Below are 24,532 nucleotides of genomic sequence, written 5' to 3'. Positions count from 1 at the left end.
TTGATCATGGTGGATGATCGTTTTGGTGTGTTCTTGGATTCGGTTGGCAAGAATTTTATTGAGTATTTTTACATCGATGTTCATAAGGGAAATTGGGCTGAAGTTCTCTTTCTTTGTTGAATCTTTGTGTGGCTTTGGTATCAGTGTAATTGTGGCTTCGTAGAAGGAATTGGGTACTGTTCCTTCTGTTTCTATTTTGTGGAATAGTTTGAAGAGTATTGGTGTTAACTCTTCTTTGAAGGTCTGGTAGAATTCTACACTGAAACCATCTGGTCCTGTGCTTTTTTTGGTTGGAAGACTTTCTATGACTCCTATTTCTTTAGGCTTTATGGGACTGTTTAGATGGTCTAGTTGGTCCTGATTTAATTTTGGTATTTGGTATCTGTCAAGGAAATTGTCCATTTCCTCCAGATTCTCCAGTTGTGTTGAGTACAGGCTCTTGTAGTAGGATCTGATGATTTTTTGGATTTCCTCAGTTTCTGTTGTTATATCTCCCTTTTCATTTCTAAGTTTGTTAATTTGGATACTTTCTCTGTGCCCTTTGGTCAGTCTGGCTAAGGGTTTATCTATCTTGTTGATTTTCTCAAAGAACCAGCTCCTGGTTTTGTTGATTTTTTGTATGGTTCTCTTTGTTTCTACTTGATTGATTTCGGCCCTGAGTTTGATGATTTCCTGCCTTCTACTCCTCCTGGGTGAAATAGCTTCTTTTAGTTCCAGGGCTTTCAGGTGTGTCATTAAGCTGGTAATGTATGCTCTCTCCATTTTCTTTTTGGAGGCACTCAGGGCTATGAGTTTTCTTCTTAGCACTGCTTTCATTGTGTCCCATAGATTTGGGTATGTTGTGTTTTCATTTTCATTGTGTTCTAAAAAGTCTTTAATTTCTTTCTTTATTTCTTCCTTGACCAAGGTATCATTGAGTAGAATATTGTTCAGCCAAGTTCCCCTAGGGCTATGACTGTTAATTGGGTCTGCCAGGTGACCAGGATGGCAGGCGTGCGTGCTCGTGCTCCCCGAAAGTGCCGGGAGAGTCTGCTGTGCTAACAACCTTCTGGGCGTGTTGACACACAGATGGCCCACCAAGCCGCCCAGTTCTTGGGGTCAGTCCAGGGCCTGTTGGGGCCTAGACCGCCGCTTTGTTAGCCTCAGGCTATGCTTGTTAGCCGTCTCTGCCCTCCCCAGCACTCTGGGTCCTGTAGGCAAAATGGCGGCGCACGCGCCGGCCAGGGCAAAAAACCTCCTGGCTGGGTTGGCACCCCGATGGCCCCCGAACAGCCCAGGGCCTGGGTGCAGGCCACCGCCCGTCAGGCTCAGACCCCAGCGATGTTGGCCTCAGATTATGTTTGTGTACCTCAGTCTGTCCGATATCTCTGCAGTCTGAAACCAAGATGGAGGTGAGCCTCTCCAGAATTGCTCTTTCTAGCTCTATGAGTAACTGTTTTGGGATTTTTATGGGGATAGCAATGAATCTGTTGATTGCTTTTGGCAAGGTGGCCATTTTAACTATATTAATTCTGCCAATCCACGAGCATGGAAAATTTTTCATTTTCTGAGATCTTCTTCGATTTCCTTCTTCAGAGATCTGAAGTTCTTGTCATATAGGTCTTTCACTTGTTTGGTTAGAGTCATCCCAAGATACTTTATGCTGTTTGAGGCTATTGTGAAGGGAGTCATTTCCCTAATTTCTTTCTCAGTCTGCTTATCCTTTGTATATAAAGGCTACTGATTTGCTTGCGTTGATTTTATAGCCAGCTACTTTGCTGAAGTTGTTTATCAGCTGTAGGAGTTCTCTAGTAGAGTTTTTAGGGTCACTTAAGTATACTATCATATCATCTGCAAATAGTGATAGTTTGACTTCTTCCTTTCCAATTTGTATTCCTTGACTTCCTTATGTTGACTAATTGCTCTACCTAGGACTTCAAGAACTATATTGAAAAGATATGGAGTGAGGGGGCAGCCTTGTCTAGTCCCTGATTTTAGTGGGATTGCTTCAAGTTTCTCTCCATTTAGTTTGATGTTGGCTACCGGTTTGCTGTATATTGCTTTTACTATGTTTAGATATGGGCCTTGAATTCCTGTCCTTTCCAAGACTTTTAGCATGAAAGGATGCTGAATTTTGTTAAATGCTTTTTCAGCATCTAATGAAATGATCATGTAGTTTTTTTCTTTGAGTTTGTTTATGTAGTAGATAGCATTTATGAATTTCCTTATAATCAACCATCCCTGCATCTCTGGGATGAAGCCTACTTGATCATGGTGGATGATCGTTTTGATGTGTTCTTGGATATGGTGGGCAAGAATTTTATTTAGTATATTTGCATCGATATTCATAAGGGAAATTGACCTGAAATTCTCTTTCTTTGTTGAATCTTTTTGTGGTTTTGGTATCAGCGTAATAGTGGCTTTGAAGAAGGAGTTGGGTAGTGTTCCTTCTGTTCCTATTTGGTGGAAAAGTTTGAAGAGTATTGGTGTTAAGTCTTCTTTGTAGATTTGATAGAATTCTGCACTGAAACCATCTGGTCCTGTGCTTTTTTTGGTCGGAAGCTTATCCATGACCCCTTCTATTTCTTCAGGGGTTATGGGTCTGTTTAGATGGTCTATTTGACCATGGTTTAATTTTGGTAATTGGTATCTGTCTAAGAAAATGTCCATTTCCTCCAGATTCTCCAGTTGTGCTGAGTACAGGTTTTTGTAGTAGGATCTGATGATTTTTTGAATTTCCTCAGTTTCTGTTGTAATATCTCCATTTTCATTTCTAATTTTGCTAATTTGGATACTTTCCTGTGTCCTTTGGTTAGTCTGACTAAGGGTTTATCTATCTTGTTGATTTTTTTCAAAGAACCAGCTTTTGGTTTTATTGATTCTTTGTATGGTTTTCTTGATTTCTACTTGATTGATTTCAGCCCTGAGTTTGATGATTTCCTGTCTTCTTCTTCTTCTCCTGGGTGAATTAGCTTCTTTTTGTTCCAGGGCTTTCAGTTGTTCCATTAATCTTCTAGTGTATGCTCTCTCGAATTTCTTTTTGGAGGCACTCAAAGCTATGAGTTTTCCTCTTAGCACTGCTTTCATTGTGTCCCATAGATTTGTGTATGTTGTGCCTTCATTTTCATTAAATGCTAAGAAATCTTTGATTTCTTTCTTTTTTTCTTCCTTGACCAAGGTGTCACTGAGTAGAGTATTGTTCAGTTTCCATGTGTATGTGGGCTTTCTGTTGTTTTTATTGTTATTAAAGATCACTTTTACTCCATAGTAATCTGATAGGAGGCATGGGATTATTTCAATCTTCTTATATTTGTTGAGGTATATGTTGTGACCAACTATGTGATCTATTTTGTAGAAGGTACCATGAGGTGCTGAGAAAAAGGTATATTCTTTTGCTTTGAGATGAAAAGTTCTCTCTATATATACATCTGTTAACTCCAATTGGTCCAAAGCTTCAATTAGTTTCACTGTCTCCCTGTTTAGTTTCTGTTTTCCTGATTGGTTCATTGGTGAGAGTGGAGTGTTGAAGTCACCCACAATTATTGTGTTAGGTGCAATGTATGCTTTGAGCTTTAGTAAAGTTTCTTTTATGAATGAGGGTGCCCTTGTATTTGGGGCATATATGTTCAGGATTGAGAGTTCTTCTTGTTGGATTTTTCCTTCGACCAGCAAGAAGTGACCTTCCATATCTCTTTTGATGACATTAGGCTGAAAGTCAATTTTATCTGATATTAGAATGGCAACTCCGGCTTGTTTCTCAGGACCATTTGCTTGTAGAATTGTCTTCCAGATTTTTACTATAAGGGAGTTTTTGTCTTTGACACTGAGAAGTGTTTCCTGTATGCAGCAAAATGTAAGGTCCTGTTTATGTAACCAGTCTGTTAGTCTATGTCTTTTTATTGGAGAATTGAGTCCATTGATGTTAAGAGATATTAAGGAGTAGTGGTTATTGCTTCCTATCATTTTTGATTTTAATTTTATACATGTGTGGTTATCTTCTTTGGGTTTGATGAAAGAAGCTTAATATCCTGCTTTTTCCAGGGTACAGTTTCCCTCGTTGTAATGGTGTTTTCCCCCTATTATTCATTGTAGGGCAAGGTTTGTGGAAAGATATTGTGTAAATTTCGTCTTGTCATGGAATATCTTGGTTTCTCCATCTATAGTAATTGAGAGTTTCGCTGGTTATAGTAGTCTTGGCTGGCATTTGTGTTCTCTTAGAGTCTGCATGAGCTCTGCCCAGGATCTTCTAGCTTTCATGGTCTCTGGTGACAAATCTGGTGTAATTCTGATAGGTCTTCTTTTATAAGTTACTTGCCTCTTTTCTCTTACTGCCCTAAGTATTCTTTCTTTGTTTAGTACATTTGGGGTTTTGATTATTATGTGACAGGAAGTATTTCTGTTCTGGTCCAGTCTGTTTGGAGTTCTGTAGGCTTCTTGTATATTCATGGGCATCTCTCTCTTTAAGTTAGGGAAGTTTCCTTCCATAATTTTGTTGAAGATATTTGCTGGCCCTTTAAGTTGTAAATCTTCACTCTCATCAACGCCTATAATCCTTAGATTTGGCTTTCTCATTGTGTCCTGGATTTCCTGGATGTTTTGGGTTACAAGCTTTTTGCATTTTGCATTTTCTTTAACTTTTGAGTCCATGGTTTCTATGGTATCTTCGGAATCTGAGATTCTTTCTTTTATCTCTTGTATTCTGTTGTTGATATTTGTGTCTATGGTCCCTGATTTCTACCCAAGGTTTTCTATCTCCAAAGTTGTCTCCCTTTGTGCTTTCTTAGTTGTTTCTACTTCTGTTTTTAGATCCTGGAATTTTTTCTCAGTTCCATCATTTGCTTGTTTGTGTTTTCCTCTAATTCTTTAAGAGATTTTTGTGTTTCCTCTTTCTTGACTTCTGCCTCTTGATCAAAGTTCTCCTGTATTTCTTTAAGTGATTTTTGTGTTTCCTCCTAATTGGCTTTTGTATTCTCCTGAATTTCTTTCAATGATTTTTGTGTTTCCCTTGTAAAGGCTTCTAATTTTTGATCCATTTTCTCCTGAATTTCTTTAAGTAGGTCCTTCATGTGTTCCTGTACCAGCATCATGACCAGTGATTTTAAAGCCAAATCTTGTATTTTTGGTGTGTTGCGGTATACAGGACTTGCTATTGTTGGAGAATTGGGTTCAGATGATGCCATAATGCCTTGGTTTCTGTTAGTAACGTTCCTACATTTGCCTTTAGCCATCTAGTTCTCCCAGGTGTTTGATGGTCTTATTGTCACTGGCTGGTGCTTCAACCTACTGTGGATCTTTAAGTTTATTTCTGCAACACTGGATGACTGGATTTCCTCTGGCACAGATTACTGACATGCTGCCTTTCTCTTTTGTGCCTTTGGAGCCCTGCTAAGTCTTGCCTCAAGCAATGTTATACTTAGGTTGTCAAGGTCAATCAGGTGTTCTCTGTCTGCTCTATTATGGAGCGAAGATGGTGTGTTGGGGGTCACTCCCTCTGTTGATTCTCACATAGGACACAGGTCCTGAGACGGACTGGCTTACAGATGAACCGCCTATGTGCTCAATTCCTGAGTGCAGCAGACCCCTGGAGATTTGCATCCCCAGGGATCTAAAGTTCAGGGTGATCCAGTACCTAGTGACCCTTTTCTGTCCTGGCAGGGAGCAAATATGGCCACAGGGAATCTCTTCCTCTGCTGCTCTCTGGGCAGGACAAAGGTCCCATGCCAGGCGGGCTGGCAGACAAACCACCTATGTGCTCAGTTCCTTGGCACAGGCAGACCCCTGGTGGTTTGTACCACCAGAGATCTATACCTAGTGACCCTTTTCTGTCCCGGCAGGCAGCAAGTATGGCCGCAGGGCTTCTCTCCTTGCACAGCTCTCTGGGCGGGACACAGGCCCCATGCCTGGCTGGCTTGCGGACAAACTGCCTATGTGCTCAGTTCCTTGGCACAGGCAGACCCCTTGTGGCTTGCACCACCAGAGATCTAAAGCTTAGTGTGATACAGTATCTAGTGACCCTTTTCTGTCCTGGCAGGCAGAAAATATGTCAATTATTTCTTGCTTGCAACTGAAAAAAATTTTTTTTCTCTTTAGAATGTTTTTCTGTCCTTTACCCAGCCATACTTGCTTTCTGATACCCCTTCCCTTTAAAAGTTTATGTCTGGCACAGCTGCAAGACTTCAATTCTGCTGTCAGAATTGTTTGGATTTATCTCTTTCTTACACAATAGAAAAAATATTCTGAGTCTTTGCCCTTGGTCTTCAAATGTCTAAATCAATATTCTTAAGTCTTGAATCATTTCTTAACTGTATGTTAATGGTCATCAAATTCATAACTCTGGTCTAAAAGTATTCCTAGCAGAAAACTTCATGCCTTCCAGGACCTTGTTTTCTCAAGTTTTCCTCTCAGATACATCTCAAGTTATTACTGATTACTACTCATTTCCATAAATTTTCATGCTAAACATTATGAAGACATGCATTTTTATTGTTCTTAATCCAACAAATTATATTTTTTATCATATAAAATGTAACCTCCATAACCTCCTCCAAAAGTTCTTCAATTGAGTCTCCTTTTCAGACAAAGCCCTGACATTATATTTGGTAGCAGCAGGTTTCTCAAAACTCTTATTGTAATAGTGAGTTTTTTTGCCACACTGTCCTCTGTGCTGCTTTTGTTAGATCTCTCAAGGTTCTATGCAGTTAGCTGACTTGGCTATTCAGATAGTGCCAAGATCAAAGAGCTTCTGGCAGTCTGTCCTGCCATTGCTTTCCAAGATCTGAACAGCTTCATATAATCATTGCAAAGAAATATTTGTTGAAAGCTTAACCCTCCAAATACGAACTTCAGTCCCCTTCTCAGTTAGGTACCAAAGACCAATCACTCTCTCATTGACACCAATTTTTCTTAAGCCTGATAATGACTTGTTTTAGGAAGCTTGGAATCATCTCTTCTTCACATCATCATAGGAAAAACTGTGAAATAGATTAATGATACTACTTTAATTTTAATTACTTTATAACATATCTTGCTTTTTCAGTAAAAACTGATACTGGCAATTTAATTTTTTCTAAATTCTCCCTTTTAAATTGTCACTGATCCTAATGATCCTGTCTATAGTTTTGCATCAAGCATCTTCTCTGATTACTGTTACTACATCCGTTATTTTAGGGAAAACAATTTCTATTCTGCACCAATTTCCACTGACCACAGCATCAGGCCCCTTTAATTCAGGTTCTGAACTTTACCCAGAATGATATTCTAAAATGGATAAATAAAATATTTAAAATTAAAATATTTAAAATATAATAAAATCTCATCTCCATACAAACTTCTTCATTTTATCCAATTTTAAACCATTTGTGAGTCTTCCTTTTGAGTATCTGAAGTTCAATGTAGGTTTCATTATCATCTTGTTGTTGAAAGCTGTTGTACAGTGGAGGGTCCATAGGAATCATGCACTAGGGCAGCTTATATATTTATGTTTTGTGGAAATAATACTTAGACAAATGTGCCTTATGCCGTATTGAGATGGCCTATAAGAAGAACAAAGATATTGAGCAATTGGTATGTTATCTCGATAACAGTGTGGTGAAAACAACTGTTCATCTAACCTAATCCATTCTTTTTTTGCCACATGTGGTCTAGTCTTAAAAAGTACCTTGCTTTTTATTTGTTTACTTTCCTAAAGTCCAACATAATTTCATACCTTTGCACATCTGCCATTGCACTTGTAATTACTCCTGACCATTTTTCTCATGTGGTAGCTGGGGTATCAAATCCTCACCGATTCTATGAATTCTTCACCTTCACCAGTGTCCTTCTTAGCTGTCAATTTTATACCTAAAATGCCCATATACTATCACACATTACTCCTACATTTACCATTTCTTTTTCTTTATGAATACTTTCTTTTCTTATTGGATATTTTCTTTACTTACATTTCAAATGTTATCCTGTCTCCAGGCTGCCCCCACCAGAAACGCTCATCCCATCTCTCTATCCTCTGCTTCTATGAGGGTGTTCTCCCACCCACCCACCCACTCCCACAACCCCACCTTTGATTCCCCTGAACTGGGTCATTAAGCCTTCACAGGACCAAAAGCCTCTCTTCCCGTTGATTTCTGACAAGGCCATCCTCTGCTACATTTGCAGCTGGAGCTATGGGTCCCTCCAAGTGTAATCTTTGGTTAGTGGTTTAGTCCTTGGGAACTCTGGGGGTTCTGGTGTGTTGATATTTTTTTTCCCATAGGGTTGCAACTTTCAGATCATTCAGGCCTTTCTCTAACTCCTCCAGTGGTAACACCATGCTCAGTCCAATAGTTGACTGTGAGCATCTGCTTCTGTATTTGTCAGGCTCTGGCAGAGGCTCTCAGGAGAGAGCTGTATCAGGCTCCTGTCAGCAAACATTTCTTGCCATCCACAATAGTGTCTGGGTTTAGTTACTGTAGATGAGATTGATCTCCAGATTGAGCAGTTTCTGGATGGCCTTTCCTTCAATCTCTGCTCCATACTTGATCTCTGTACTTGTTCCTGTGAGTATTTTCTTTCCCCTTCTAAGAAGGACTGAAGCATCCATGCTTTGGTCTCCCTTCTTCTTGAGCTTCATGTGATCTGTGAATTGTGTCTTGGGTATTCCGAGCTTCTGGGCTAATATCTACTTATCAGTACACATCATGCATACCATGTGTGTTCTTTTGTGATTGGGTTACTTCACTAAGAAGATAACATTTAGTTCCATTCATTTATCTATGAATTTCATGCCGTCATTGTTTTCAGAAGCTAGTAGTACTCCATTGTGTAAATGTACCATATTTCCTGTATACATTCCTCTATTGCAGGTCATCTGGGTTCTTTCCAGCTTCTGTCTTTTATAAATAAGGCTGCTATGGACACAATGGAGCATTTGTCCTTGATATATGTTGTAGTATCTTTTGAGTATATGCCCAGGAGTGGTATAGCTGGGTCCTCAGATTAATACTATGCCCAATTTTCTGAGGAACCACCAGACTGATTTCCAGAGTAGTTGTACCAGTTTGAAATCCCACATCACCTTCTAAGAAAGCTTTACTTTTCAGTAAGTACTAGGATATGTAAGGAAGTTAAAACACATAAACATAGTAAAAATTTATAAATAGAGGAGTACAATAGTTAACTAATTTCAGAGGTCTAGTCATTTGACTTGATCATGATTGTCTTCTGTGAATGCCTCATTAACTCTGTTCAAGAGTGCATGGCTTCAGAACTACAGAGATGTAGTTTGCTCATATGTTCATCTTACTATGGACTTTCAGTTTTTTCATGGTGCCAATGGCAAATGGTCACTATTGCATCTCTGTCACTAATGAGCCTGCATTTTAGTGTTTGTTTTTACATTCATTTCATGGATTGTTTGACTTCACAAACAAGCTGGATAACCAGTATTTTTATATTTTCTTAATCAAAGTAATATTTAATGGAGAGGACAACATACACATCTCTGGTATCAGAGTTTTAAGTTCTGAGATTCTTGCTACTTGATATATTCACTCTGTATACAGTAGTCTCTTTTAGTGTGATTAAGCATATCAGACATTATTTTATATTATATGACTACTTACATCATAATAGACAATCAGGAGAGATTTCTTCTAGTTTTCATATCTATAATTTCATGCTTTGAGAAAGGAATATGGCACAAACAACTTTTAACCAATAGCCACCAATAAAAAAAAATGGCCTTACATCCATAACCAAAAGAAACTGAATTTTATTAAAAAAGTACATATAAATAAAATTTGACTCTAAGCTGTATGAGAAACTGAAATATGTGCTACTGGATCAATCCTTAGTATCTTAAGTGGATATGCATCACATCTGTATGTGAAATATTGTTATATAATAAATGTGTATATTTCTAGCTGCTCTATACACATTAACACTGTTATGCCTTGAGAGGAAATAAATATACATATTTACATACTTCAATAATCCTAGCAACATTACCAGTTTGTCACTACATCTACTAATTAAAAGAAAAACAAGACTTGAAAGCATTATGCTTATCCATTTTGTTCTAATGCACAATAACTTCAATATATCTGCATATTGTTTTGTTCAAGGCTCCATTAGATATAAGGGATTTTATTTAACAATGCTTTACTCTGCTCCACTGATTAGATAGAATACTGTCTCCATCTAACAAATTACCACTATTTATCAGCAATTAACACCAACCTAAAATAGAAGTGAAGAAGACCTTCAGGGATTAGATGAAAGAACTTTACTTTTCGACCTTCTAAGGTCAAAATTTGAATCACTGTGCTCTTGTAATTCTATTAAACAGAGTCTTTAATTTGAGACATATAGATGTGTACTGGCATTGTAACTTAAATATAAATTTTAAGAGTTCATTTATAAAATACTTTAGATTTATTATTATTATTTCCCCTCATTTCATTTACTTGATCTCAAGGTCATTTAAAAGAGTAATGAAACCCATTATAGAATGAATTATTCTTTTCTTTTCCTCTTTTTAGTATGCCTTTTCTATTCATGCTACATATCTGTTCTTTTTTTTAAGAGAATAGAAACGTTTGTTTACTTTTATTTCAAATTTTATAATATTTTAAAATTTTGTAGTAAGTATATAGATTTCTTCAAAAATGCTTATGGTTATCCCCAATATTTCATTAACTAGTTAGGATAGAAATGACATGTTAGAACTCTACTCTTTATATACATATTCATCAATATTTTGCCATTGAAAATTCATTGTAGTTTATTTACTCATATCCAAGTATGCTGCTATAAATCTGCATTTGTATTTTTGATGTGCAAATCAGATGTTAGTTCAAGGCTCCATAAAGAGTAGTACATCTTTGATTATAGCTTACCCTTTTACTTTTATTTATTTATTTATTTATTATATAAATCTCATCATAAAGATATTAGAGCTACACTATCTGTTTTTTGTCAAATACATGTATTTTTAGGTATTCTACCACTCTAATAACTCATTTCAAATTATAAATATTAATTTTATAAGCTTATTTTGGTATACTTTGCCTATATGCCACTAGCCTAAAGAATTTGCTGAAGTAACGGTTGTTTGACAGGTCAGGTTTCCTTCCTAGCATGGAGTCTAGATTGTACTTTCCTAGCTGTGCTTATCGTGAGGCCATTTACTTTTCCTAATTGCTCTGTCTGGCACAACACAGTCCTCTTTTCTTGTTCCTTTGATTCTTGATCAATGTGCGTTTTGAGATATATAAAAACCTCAGCTTATGGCCAGAAGGTGAGGGAGGCTTAAGTTCACAATAACTTACTAGCCCTTCACTCTAAAAGGCCACATTTCAGGGCTTTTCAGGCTTTAGGTCATGAAACATCAACATGAGTTTTGATTTTCTGTAATATATAAATGTGATGGAGAGATATGTAGATAGATAATGTTAGATAGATGAATAGATGGACAGACAGAATAGACAGATGACAAACAGTTAGTAGAATTACTTTGGTTCAATTTTTACTTGCTGGTTATATGATTAGACTTTTTCTGTCATCAGTCATTATCTATTCTAATTAATATACTTAACACTTTCATACAGAAAAGATTTCAAGGAAAAGAACAGCACTATTTCTAACACATATGAAATTTGTGTATTAAAATATCCCACTAATGAAAGGGAAAAGTAATAACAAGTATATAGTAAAATACATCTGTGAAATTGGAGCTTGTCAGCACATTGATTTAGGAGGATTTAGGGTATGAAAGACTAGTAATTTTAATCATTACAAGTAGTTTCTGTTTGTAAATTAAATGGGAAGGTAAAGGGTACTGATTCAATATTAATCTTCTATGCTTAGTTATGAGAATTTATAACAAATACTAAAATATCTTTTAGATGTACTACAATCTAAAAGCTACCATCACTAAAATGCTAAGGAAATATCACAGGTTTGTGTTGGAACACTTGGTCCCTAGTTTGTAGCTATTTTAATCTAGATCATAAGACTGTCCTTATCTTAAATTATGTCATGAGAACCCAGTGCTTTTCTCAGCAATACACAGGACAACAGAGGGATACACAGGGATCTGAGTCAATAGGCTTTACAAAAGTACTCACTTCATTACCCCCTTTTGTACAACTTCTTCTAATCAGACTGCTTTTCTATCCTATTGTATCCGAAGGGGTTATGTCAAGGGAGAAAGATTATCTATCAGCAGTCCTAACAAGCTATAACATCTATAAGCTACAACACTTGATTAATAATGACTCTTAGTTTAATTATTTCTCTGTTTAGTTTTTATCTGGATGGCTTGTCCATTGGTAAAAGTGGGACGTTGAAGTTTTCCAATATTAATAAGTGTGACTCAATGTGCGTTTAAATTTTAGTAATGTTTTTAAAGTCCTTAAATTTGTTACATAGTTATTCAGAACTGAGACATTATGTTGATTGATTTTTTCGTTTAAACTGAGTATACATAGTATACTTCACATCTCTTTTGACCAATTTTGGTCAAAATAGATTTTTATTAGATGCTGGATTGACTATTCCAGCTTGCTTCTTGGAGCTTTTTCCTGGGAAATCATTTTCACAGTCTTTATTCTGAGCTAACGTCTATCTTTATTGATGAGGTGTGTTTCTTTTATGTATGAAAATGATGGATTCTGTTCTCACATTCATTCTTTCACCCTGTATCTTTTTATTGAATTGAGTCCATTGACACTGAGAGATATTAACCCCAAGGATTTTTAGTTCTTATTATTTTGTTGGTGGTGGCTGTAGTGTGTGTGTGTGTGTATGAGTGTGTGTGTGTGTGTGTGTGTGTGTGTGTGTGTGTGTGTGTGTGTGTGTCTGCTACCTTTTTTGTTGGTGTGGGCTTACTTATTTTCTCTGTTTTCCTGGATGTAGTTAACCTCCTTGAGATAGAGTATTCCTGGTAGTAAGTTAGTTGGCCTTATTCTCTTATAGTTTTTAATATTCTTTTTTATTCCATATATTTAATGTTTTAATAATTATGGGATAGGAACACCTTTCTATTCTGGTCCAATCTATTTGGTGTTCTCTAAACATCTCCTATTTCTATATCTATCTCCTTCTGTCTTCCCAGGCATTCTGTTAGCCTGTGTCATTTTATTAGGATATTGAGTCCATTGATGTTGAGAGATATTATTTGTAATTGTTAATTACTCTTATTTGGATGTTGGTGGTGCATGTGTATGCACTTCCCTTGTTTTTGGTTGTATGGATTTACTTATTTCCTGTGTTTTCTTGGATGTGATTATCCTCTTTGGGATTGCATTTTTCTTCTAGTATTTTCTATAGCACTACATTTTGGAAAGATATTTAAATTTGGTTTTGTCTTAAAATAACTTGTTTTTTTTCCATTTATGGTGATTGAGAATTTTGCTGGGTATAGTAGTCTAGGTTGGCATCTGTGGTCTTTAGAAGTTGCACATATCTGTCCAGGTCCTTCTAGCTTTTAAAGTCTCAGCTAAGAAGTTGGGTATGAATCTGATATGTGTGCATTTGTATGTTTCCTGTTCTTTTCCCTTTGTCACTTTTAAATATTCTTTCCTTGTTCTATAAATTTTGTGTTTTGATTATTATGGGGCAGAAAAATTTATAATGAATCAATGACACCAATAGCTGGTTCTTTGAGAAAATCAACAAGATAGGCAAATACTTAGCCAAACTAAACAAAAGGCAGAGAGACGGCACCCAAGTAAACAAAATAAGAAGTGAAGAGGACACATAAAAAATACAGTGAGGAAATTCAAAGGATAATTAGGTCTTAGTCCAAAAGCCTGTACTCCACAAAATTAGAAAACATCTTAAAATTACTTACGGGACTTTCAGGGAGTGGGGGGCTAGAAAAGGGGAAATCATTTGAAATGTAAATAAAAAATATATCGAATAAAAAAACAAAAAAAAGAAAAATTCCATTTATAAAAGTTAAATCATGATCATGTAAACTATTTAAGCAGCCCTATAACCCCTCTAATTAGCTAATACTAATACCTTCAAAGTATTTCACAAACTAGAAACAGAAGGAACACTTCCAAATTCATTCTATAGAGTCACAGAAGGAACATTTCCAAATTCATTATCTAGAGCCATAGTCACTCTGATACCAAACTACACATACAAATTTCTCTTGGGAACACTGATGAAAAAGCACTCTCAAACCCATTCCAAGAATACATCAAACATATCATATACCAAGATCAAGTAGACTTCATCCAAGGGATGTACAGATGGTCAAATATATGAAAATCCATCAAAGTACTCCACTATATAAACAAACTGAAAGAAAATAAATCACATGATCATTTCATTTTGTCCCGAAAATGCCTTTGTCAACATCCAACATACTTTCATGTTAAAAGCCTTTAAAAAAGGCTGGAAAGATAGTTCATTTGTTAAGAGAACCAATTGTTCTTCCAGAGGTCCTGAGTTCAATTCCCAGCAACTACATCCATCTGTAATGGAATCTGATGCCCTCTTCTAGAGTGCCTGAAGACAGCTATAGTGTGCTCACATATTAATTAGCCCAGAAGCCCTGAATACCCAAGACACAAATTGCATAACAAATGACACCCATGAAGAAATATGGAGAGTGTCCTGATCCTGGAAAGAATTGATCTAGCATTGGAAGGGAATATAAGGACAGAGAAAAAGGAGGGAGGTGATTGGAGAAGGGATGGAGAGAAGAAGGTTTATGGGACATATGGGGAAGGGGATCCGGGAAAGGGGAAACCATTTGGAATGTAAACAAAGAATATAGAAAATAAAAATATTAAAAAAAAATTTAAAAAAGCCTTAGAGAGATCAGGCATACAAGGTGCATACCTATACATAATAAAAGCAATATACAGCAACCAATATCCAGCATCAAACAAAGTGGAGGGAAGCTTAAAGCAATTCCAGTAAAATTAGGGACAAGGCAATGTTTTCCACTCTTTTCCTATCTATTCTAAGTAGTACTTCAGGTTCTAGCCAGAGCAATAAGTCAACTAAAGGAGATCAAGACTGAACTAAGTGGAAAATTAGTGCTTGACAATATCATCCTTAGTGAGATAAACCAGATACAAAGTTAGTAAATGGTATGTACTCCCTTTCAAATGGATATTAGTAAAAATAAAAGTTAACCACAGTATATTCCACAGACCCCAAAGAAGCTAAAATAGAATGAAGGTCCAAGCTAGAATATTTGAATATTACTTAGAAGAAGAAATAAAACATCTGTAGAGGTTTGGGTGAAGTATTGTGTGTGTTTGAGATAGGGGGGTGGTGGGAGGAGTTGACTGGGAAGGGGCAGTAAGTGGAATGTAAAGTAAATAAGTAAGAATAAAGAAATAAATAAGGAAATCAAAAGTAAAAACAAGTAAAAAATATTCATAAGAGGGAGATGGAGGAAGAGAACAGAGTGGAAGAGGAAATAGGGATGGGAATCGCTTAGAGGGGGGCAGAGCCCTGGTGGGACAGAATGACATGGTTCCTGACCCTGGGACAGGGCCTTCACATGAGCCTCCATGAGTGTCAATGGCTGATGTGGGCATAAAGCATGTTTGTATAATAATGCACTTATTTCACATTCCTCCCAGGAATGTCCTCCCTGTTATCATTAATAACTCCATGATAATCAGGCTTCACAGTGCAAGTGAAGATCAGGTAAATATGTGGCTAATATCTCAGCAAAATGACAATCACTGGAACCTTCAGGATAGCCCTTAAGGCTATGAAAATGTGCTCTAAATACATGAGTTCAATATACATTATACTTATATATATATATATATATATATATATATATATATATATATATATATATTGAAGCATATTTAGAATTAATGTATTGTAAAAGTTTTTAATTTTTTAAATTCAGAGTATGTTGTATGATAGCTTTTCCAAATATCCCGGCTTTTATTTTAACCTCCTTTTTCTTCTTCTGTCTTTACCTTCCTATCCCCTTCCAAGCATTTCCAAATGCATCTACCGAAACAAAAGTTTCTTGTTTTAAACAAGTGATTTTCACATAATTTAAAATAAATCTGAAATTGCATTAAGAAGCAGATGACAAAGCAATTGACACGGAATTAAAATGACTGCTTCAGTTCACGTAAAACATAATGCAAATTAAAATATGATTCTAGCGAATTGCTGTGACAAGAGCTTAACCAGTGCATAGCAGCAAAGTCATTCTCACTAATTAATTAGAAAAAAATGAAATTGAATGAAATGATGAGAGGAAAGTGGCCACTCATTCCCCAAGAGTTCCAACTACATTCTTTGAAATCAGGTCATCCATTGCACTCTACACTTGTCCTTTCTTTATAGAATCACTTGATGCCATGTGGCAGAAACTGAGAACAGAGGGGATAACCCAATTTCAAGTTTGTCTTTGATGCACTTCCAAACCTCCTCTTGTGGGAAATGAAAGTGAATTGCTCTAAGTGGGTAAAGAGTGGAAATAGAACAGAACAGTCAATCTGTGGCCTCGGTAAGAGGATGGCTAAGCTTATTTCTTCTTAGAACAATGTGTCTTGATTGATTGTCTGTATCTGGTGAAATGAAAAGGCCTGAAAATATCTGAACCAAATTCATCATTCAATCAGTATAATTGCCTCTAAGGAAAACTACTAATGTTTGTTATACGAATTACAATGCCAAATGCTTCAGGTTTGCTGGTGAATGTTCCTACAAATTGGTCTTTCCTCTTGCAGCTGCCTCATTATTAAATACTAACAAACAATTTTTAAATACAGCTAAAGCACTTTGTTATGCTGATCTGCAACTGGAAAACACCAAAGAATATTGCACTGTAGGAAATTAATTTACTTTTAATGTTGAGACATTGTCAGCATTTCTTATAGATTTCTCCATACTATGTATCTTTGAATAGATATGTAATATACAGATAGTCTACAAGTATTAGTTTTACCATATCTATTTTCAAATAGGTCATTTATCTAAAACAGGACAGGTAACTTAGTTTGGTGCTTACTTATTGCCGAGCATGCTGTAATTCAACCAAATGATGATTGGACTCTGGTATCTTCCTATAGTCTGATTTTGACGTTTACCCACATAGAAAATAATCTGAGACACATTCACTGATTAGAGCATACACAAGTGAGTTTACTTATTTCAAATCATTTATGATTGTGAAATACCAAAAATACTATTCTGGCAACTGCATGTCCTCTGGACAGGTGTAGATGAATTTAAAAAATATAAAATTAGTGTACAGAAATATTGCTTTTAAGCTAGAGAATATAAATGTTCCTGAATTTAAAACCTGAGAAAATTGTGGACATTAAATTTGAGATACAATTCCTACATGGCTATCACATCTGCCTGGTAAGAGACAGGTTTAGGCAATTGGTCTTATGTTGGCATTATAATGAGATATAAAATTTTATACTTTTATATACAAAAGCATCTTTAAATCTTAGAATCATTTATAATATTTACAAACCTAGGACAATCCTAAGGAATCACATTGCTATTTTGAAATATAACAAATGTAAAAAAATTTGCATCTATATTCTCTTCTCTACAAGCATTATGCTTCATTGAACCAGAGTGGGTGTGATGTATTTCAAATTACACATTCTCTAGCTAGCAAAAGAATAATGTATGACTGAATTGCCACCAACCCAAATTTTTCAAATCATCGAAAAGCAATGTGAGCATACAATACGCACTTGAAAACACTAACAGAATGAAAATAATAGAACTTCATATCCTCACAGAAAAATGTAAAAATCTCTATAATAACTTGACCTATACCCCAGTAAATTATGCTTTATATTAATATAGAGTTTAACTGCTTATATAAGCTATGAGTATGAGAAAAAGTTATCATGGCACTGTGAAGACACTATGAGAAATACCAGGTTGACAGCAAGATCCGCAGGCTAAATCCATAGCTGTAAATAATACCTTGAATTTCAAATGACATGTGCCTCAATATACAGACTGATAAAGTTAAATATAGTCTTTTTGAAGAAGAAAAAAGAAAATCTAAACTTCCCATACTATAATCAGGCAAGGAAACTGAACAGCCACACTTCAAAAGCCACCACAGCGCTTTAGAACATTTTATAGACAGGGAAAGCAATAATGGAAAGATGGCTGACTTCCCATAACCTTGGGTACCAGAAGGCAAGGTACTGATGACTTTAAAGTTCAGGAGAGGTTTAAAGTTAACTGAGAAGATTAAATTCAGTGAAACAATCTTCCAAAAGAAATGCAACTTTAAAGATATTTTCAAAGAAAATAAGAAAAACTCAGTACATTCTTCAACACAGTCTCATGGTACTTGGTATGCTAGGGAGAATTTTTTTCAAGCCTAAGGGAGAAATGCACTAAGAGGTAGCTATCTGTAAAAGAGAACAGATAAAAATGGGTCATCATAAAGATTAGATAAATATATTTTATATTCTTTTCCTAGATTCACTAAAATCAATGAAAATAAGTAGATGAAGAAAAAGAAATAGGCATCCCTTATTTAGTTGTAAAAATACCTCTAGTAGTCATATAATATTGGTTAGAGCAGGAGTGAGATTGTCCTAAAATTAGGTTATTGGACTTAATCAGAAATGTCATAATGCAAGAATATTTATGATTTTGTTAAATTAAATATATTTTGTTATTCTTAACAACCGCTAGAAAATATGTATAAAGGCTCTGTAAAAATTATATACCTGACAAGATTATTAAACAACTTTTTGGTGTGTGTGTGTGTGTGTGTGTGTGTGTGTGTGTGTAGCAGAGGAATTTTAATCCAGCAACATTGTTCTTCTTGGAAAGGGATCACATCAAAAGACCTTCTAGGTCTGTGTGATCAGGGCGGATGACACAACGCTAATCCCTCGGGCTAGAATGCAGACATGATGTTAGTAAAAACTCTTTTAATCCCAAACAATGAAAGTAAACTTAGTTTGTAGAAAGAAGCAGCTGATTTGAAAAATGACATCTAATTGAGGGACAAAGGGATGAAACAGAGAAAAATTTCACAGAATGACTCAGATAAAATACGCCCAACTCTCATGAAAACAGACAGGACAGAAAAGCGACTTAGGAGAGCAATGGAGAGAAATGAGGGAAGGGCAAGACAGAAGAGAGGGTTTTACAGGGCCATATTTACAAAGGTGGGTTGCAGGTAAAGACAGAATAAGCCAGAGAATAAGGAGCCAGAAAAGTAGAACGGATTGCTGGAGTTAATTTGAAGCCAATTATAGCAATTCAGTTAGAATCTAAGAGAAGCCAGTTAGAAACAGTGAGCATGGAGATGAGTTTGGATCACAGCAGCTGAGAACCAACCAGCCAGAGTTCCAAAAGAGCTAGAAACTGTAAGTTTATTCAGCAGTCAGCCTCTGAGACAACAATTACCTCTGTTGAATAAAAGTAACTTTTACAGTGTGTTATGATTTAAGATTGTCTCATTGGCCAAATAGGCACATAAGTACAGAAAAATCCACAAAATATGTAACTACAGGGATTGGAGATACAGAGGTGCTTTTCTGCAGAAGACATGTGAAATCTTAATAAATAAAATCTTAATAAATAAAAAATGCATTAAAAAAACAGGCTACTGTGCATTAGAAAAATGATTGGGTGTACTTCTGTGTGCTTGTGACAAATGGATAATTGCTTTAAATACAAGAATTAAAATGTAATAAATAGGAAAAGTAAACATGATCATTTTATCTGAAGTGTCAAAGCATTCCTGGCTGGAAATGAGGCATACCATTGAGTGATGGTGGTACATACTTATACATCTGAAGAGTGACATAAAGTAAACATGAACTTCATGAAACGCAATTCTATATAACCATCGCTAAAATAATAGCTTCCTTTTGGGGACCTCAGCAAACTGTTACTTTTTTCTTTCTTTTTTTATTTAGATATTTTCTTTTTTATATTTCAAATGTTATCCCCTTTCCTGTTTTCCCTCTGAAAACCCCCTATCCCATTGCCCACTCCCCTGCTCACTAACTCACTGACTCCTGCTTCCCTGTCCTGGCAGGGTTAGGGTACAAAACTTCAGGACACCTTGTCTTGGAGGGGTTACAGGGTATCTAGCACTTGGGGAACTAGGAAGCATTTTGTTGGGGAGATGAATTTGGGAAAGAGTGGGAAGTCATAAGATAAGGAAACTGGAAGGAATATTATCAAAATTAATTATATCATGTATGTATGAATCCACCAAAACTCATTTCAAATAGATATAAATAAACCTATGCAACAGAAGTTAGTGTTAAAAAATTAGTTCTAATCATAATTTAAAAGAAATTCAGTTGAGAGCAGAAACTCTGAATCCCGTTGCTGGAGGAAGGAAATGGATATTAAAGAAAAATAACATCATCAGCAATTGCCTTGACCATTTCTGAGATCAACTGCAAACCTTAACCTGGAATTGTTTTCCAATTTTCATTTTTTTAATAGACCAAAACTTTCAAGGATGTGTAGGAACAGTATGGGGTCATCGTACATGGAACTTTTATTTTACATATCTAACAATTAAATTTAAAATCCCATGTGTTCTCAGAGAAGAAAACATGATAGGGTTTGTTTTTTTTTTTTTTTTAAGTCTCTTGGTTGTAAACAGTTTCTCCCAAAGAGCATGAGAAACAGTGGTATTTAAGAAAAGAAAAATTATACAAATTGAACATCAAAAATGTATTTCTTCCACCATTAGGAACAATGTAAGGGAATTTATTATTTGACAACTTTTTAGCTTATGTCACATGTCAGAATTAATTGGAATACTTAGGCATTAGCAATTAGTATTCTTTATTAATAAAAGGAATGAGTGAGTGGTTTGGTTTATTTTTAACAACATATTATTGAAGAAGTCCACATTTTGTGCTCTGTATTCTTTCAAAAAGATACCTTGATTCTCATGCTGGTAAGGAATTATGCTGAGTAATCATTCCTTCCAAGGCTCACTGTACCTGACAGCACCCTGCAGAAGGTGTTAGGAGTGTGCATTTGGTGTGATGGGAGTACTGTAGACAGACTAAATGTGTCAAAGCCTGAAAACAGAGGCAAGCATGGTGAGTGTAAACACAGAGTTTACAGTGGACCTAGCAAAAAAGACTTCAGACTTTATTAGGTTAACATTATCTTGAATTATTGCTCCGGGAAGCATCACCAAAGAATGAACCAATCACATTGTCTTCATATGTATGAATAAAATGTTGAAATACATTTTAAATCATATGAATAAGATAACATTGGAAGTAATTTAAATCAGCAATCATGTGATTTTTAATAGAAACTCTGAGTATTTCCAAACAACATCAAAATTATATTAACTTGATTCTATTTATTGGCATCTATAAATTTTTTCACATGACCTTGTCTCTTTACAATCAATGATGCTATAAAAAAAGTTCTGAAATTAGGTGAGTATAATCAATACCACCTTAGGACTCTCTCTGGCATTATTTACAGTTTCCTTCTTATTGTTACTGATTCCTAAATATGTACCAGAAAACTGTTTTGTTGTTTTCATGTTTAGAGGAACACTTGCCTAAGACAAATAAGAAAAAAATATATAGTATTTTATATTTTATTTACTTGAATATTTTCATAGAGAATATGATATTGCAACTTTTCCCTTTCTTTGGAAAGATATTTATTATAGATTATGATGCATGAGACTTTTATGGTAATGGTAGTGATAACTTCTTCCAGTTGTATGTCATTTTAATTCATAAGTTTAGAAATCTCTATACAAATTTGAAGCAGATTAAACGACTAAGTTTATCATTAATAATTCTTAAAAATAACAATTAAAACTAAATTTCAGATTATAGCTGTTTACAAAACTTAGCATGAACATTCTTTACTCTCATAATGCAACCTTAGGTTGTTGTGGGCAGTATTTTGATAAAGAAAGTGGTTACTTAAGTGTTTTATTCTTACAAAAAGAGAAAATAATGGAAATTTGCTTAAAGCGTTGATAAGCATTCATAATTTGGGCTAAGGAAATTTTGTTCTGAAGGTTTTTATGAACTGTTTACCCACAAATATAATGAAGACATTCACACTTTCTGCAGCTCAGACCCTTGAGTTGCCAGTCAGCATGTCCTGCTCTGACCTCTCAATGACAAGGTGACAGAGTGTTCATCAAAACGTTAAAAACCTTGCAACTCTCTCTGACTTTCGTTCCTTGGGATGGCTAAGAACTGATTGAAAAAGGTAACAGCCTGTCACATGGGGAAAGGAATTTTTCAGGTGCTTTGCTTGCTTTTCCGATGCAGCTTCTGTTCAAACTTTTTGTGGAACATTGTTTACTAAAGCAATAATTATTAAATTAACATGCTTATCAGCAAGATTATTATCAATGATAAATAGGAAATAAAGGTTATAAAAACTTTTCAAATATAAATAAAATGTTTTTGAAATTAAATAAGTTTCATGTGTGCTAATTCTTAGGTTTTTAAAAATATGTTGTTTTCTTTAACTGTGAGTGTATTATTAGCCTTCAGGTTTTGAGAAACATAAACAAAACAGAAGCTTGTCACATTAACTTTATAGTCTCATATATATATATATTATATTTACAGTGTTAATTAGCTATTTTCTGTAAATATTCTAGCAAAGGATATATGGTTATTTATCACACACCTTTGATATCATCTCAGGAAATGTTTAAAACGTTTTGTGTTATGTGGTGAATTATGTTGATAGATCCTCATCTTGACAGGAATATACTTGTGTGGGAAGTAACCACACCATTTTACTGAAAAATGTTTTCGTTTGTTCCCTGGTATTGTGTTGAGAAATGATTATTTCTGAATTTGGAAGAGACTTGCTCCAGAGTTAGGAGTGAAAAAAACCTGTAATATTAGGTGCAAATAGCTCTTAGTACTAGGAGACACAGAGGACACATAGTAATTTACAAAAGCTTTCAACTTTTACGCCTTGTGAATCTAAGTGAAGTACTATCTGTATGGAACGAGGAAACAAGAGCCGTGGACCATGCTCTGCAGCACAGTGTGCTTAGCATTGACTCCCCCGGAGGGCGGCACCAAGAGCAAAACATTAAACACTCAAATTTGAAATGCCAACATAAGAGAAAGAAAATAATGTTCTTTAATTGGGTCCCTTTCTGCACTCACTTGCCTTGGTACATGGGAAACTTGCTTTGGACTCTGCTTGGTTCCTCCGTCCACCTAGTCTTCAGAGAAGACATCCCATGAAACACACATCTTGTAATGTGGATGCCAGAGTCTGAGGTCACTGCAGAGGAGAGGAGAGCACAGTCTCAAGGGAAGAGAACAGACAATACCTAAAGAGAGCTATTTTCTGATCTACACTCTACTGTAGACTTTGCACTAGTTTGGAAGCCTCTAGGAAATGCTGATTTTCCTGGGGCTCTTTACCCAGGTGATTGACAGACCCACATGAATTGATTGTTATATGAGGAAGCAAAGACAAGTCTTTGCTATTTTCCAGAAATTCTCCTGTTATTCAATAATCTCACAAGATTTTTAAAGCAGGCATAGCAAGTTATCAAAAGTGAATCTCCAGCAGGAAAAGTGCATCATGCATCCTCCTAAGAAATAGGATTTAGGTCCCACTCCTATGGCCATTATTCAGAGTTCTGGAGTTCCAGTCTGTCATTGTGAAACCTATTGTTTTTGAGAAAGGGGCACAGCCCTAATGGTCTCTCATCTGCTTATATCTAAGTAACCACCAAATAGTATCATTTACACATTCATGCTATCTTTTTAAAAAGATTCATTATTGGTCATATACACTGCATTACAGAATTCTCTTTTCAACAAAACCCTCATTAATACAATTGTTCAAGTAAAGAAGTTTAGAGTTTAGAGTTGAACTGAGAAATATATTGAGAATTTTTCTGTCAATAATTAAGATGTCCCCATGTAATCACTACAGGTAAAAATATTTCTCGGTGAGAAATGTCTTTTGAAACAGGTTTTCTTTGTATGGTATTTGATTATTTTTGTAAGACATGTATGAGATATGAAAATGATAATTTTATTTATGTTAAATTCTATGAACATACAGATGAATCATAATCTAACATTCCAGGCTAGAGAAGTGGCTTGTCTGGTAAAGACAGCAGTCCTAAGTCATATGATCTGAGGGTGATATTGAACACTCAAATAATTAAAGATGAAAACGGATTTTCCCCACTCCTGATCATTGACCTCTGACTTCTAGATCAGGTCATGGTCCTCTATTCACACATGTAATGTGTTTTTCTTTAACAAAACTAATGTCTGATATCACTAAGATCTCATAAACTAAAAGTAATTGACTGCACATCCTTTTCAAAACACTTTTAGAAAATTACAAATCAGTAAATGTTGGGTTCAGTTCCCTGCAGCAGATTATAGAAGCTTCAGCGGGGTTCATTTGCAAAGACAAAGAAAAGAAGCTATGTTGCCGGGCACTTAAGATATATACTTCATTGTTACTAAGGCATTTTTTTTGATAGCTGTGGAAAAAAAAAACTTTTGGGCATCATTTGATATGTAAATTGTTTCTTGGGTATTCTGAGCTTCTGGGCTAATATCCACTT

This window comes from Apodemus sylvaticus, chromosome 8 (assembly GCF_947179515.1).
Source record: "Apodemus sylvaticus chromosome 8, mApoSyl1.1, whole genome shotgun sequence".
Classification (NCBI taxonomy): domain Eukaryota; kingdom Metazoa; phylum Chordata; class Mammalia; order Rodentia; family Muridae; genus Apodemus; species Apodemus sylvaticus.
This window is presented reverse-complemented; position numbering follows the sequence as displayed.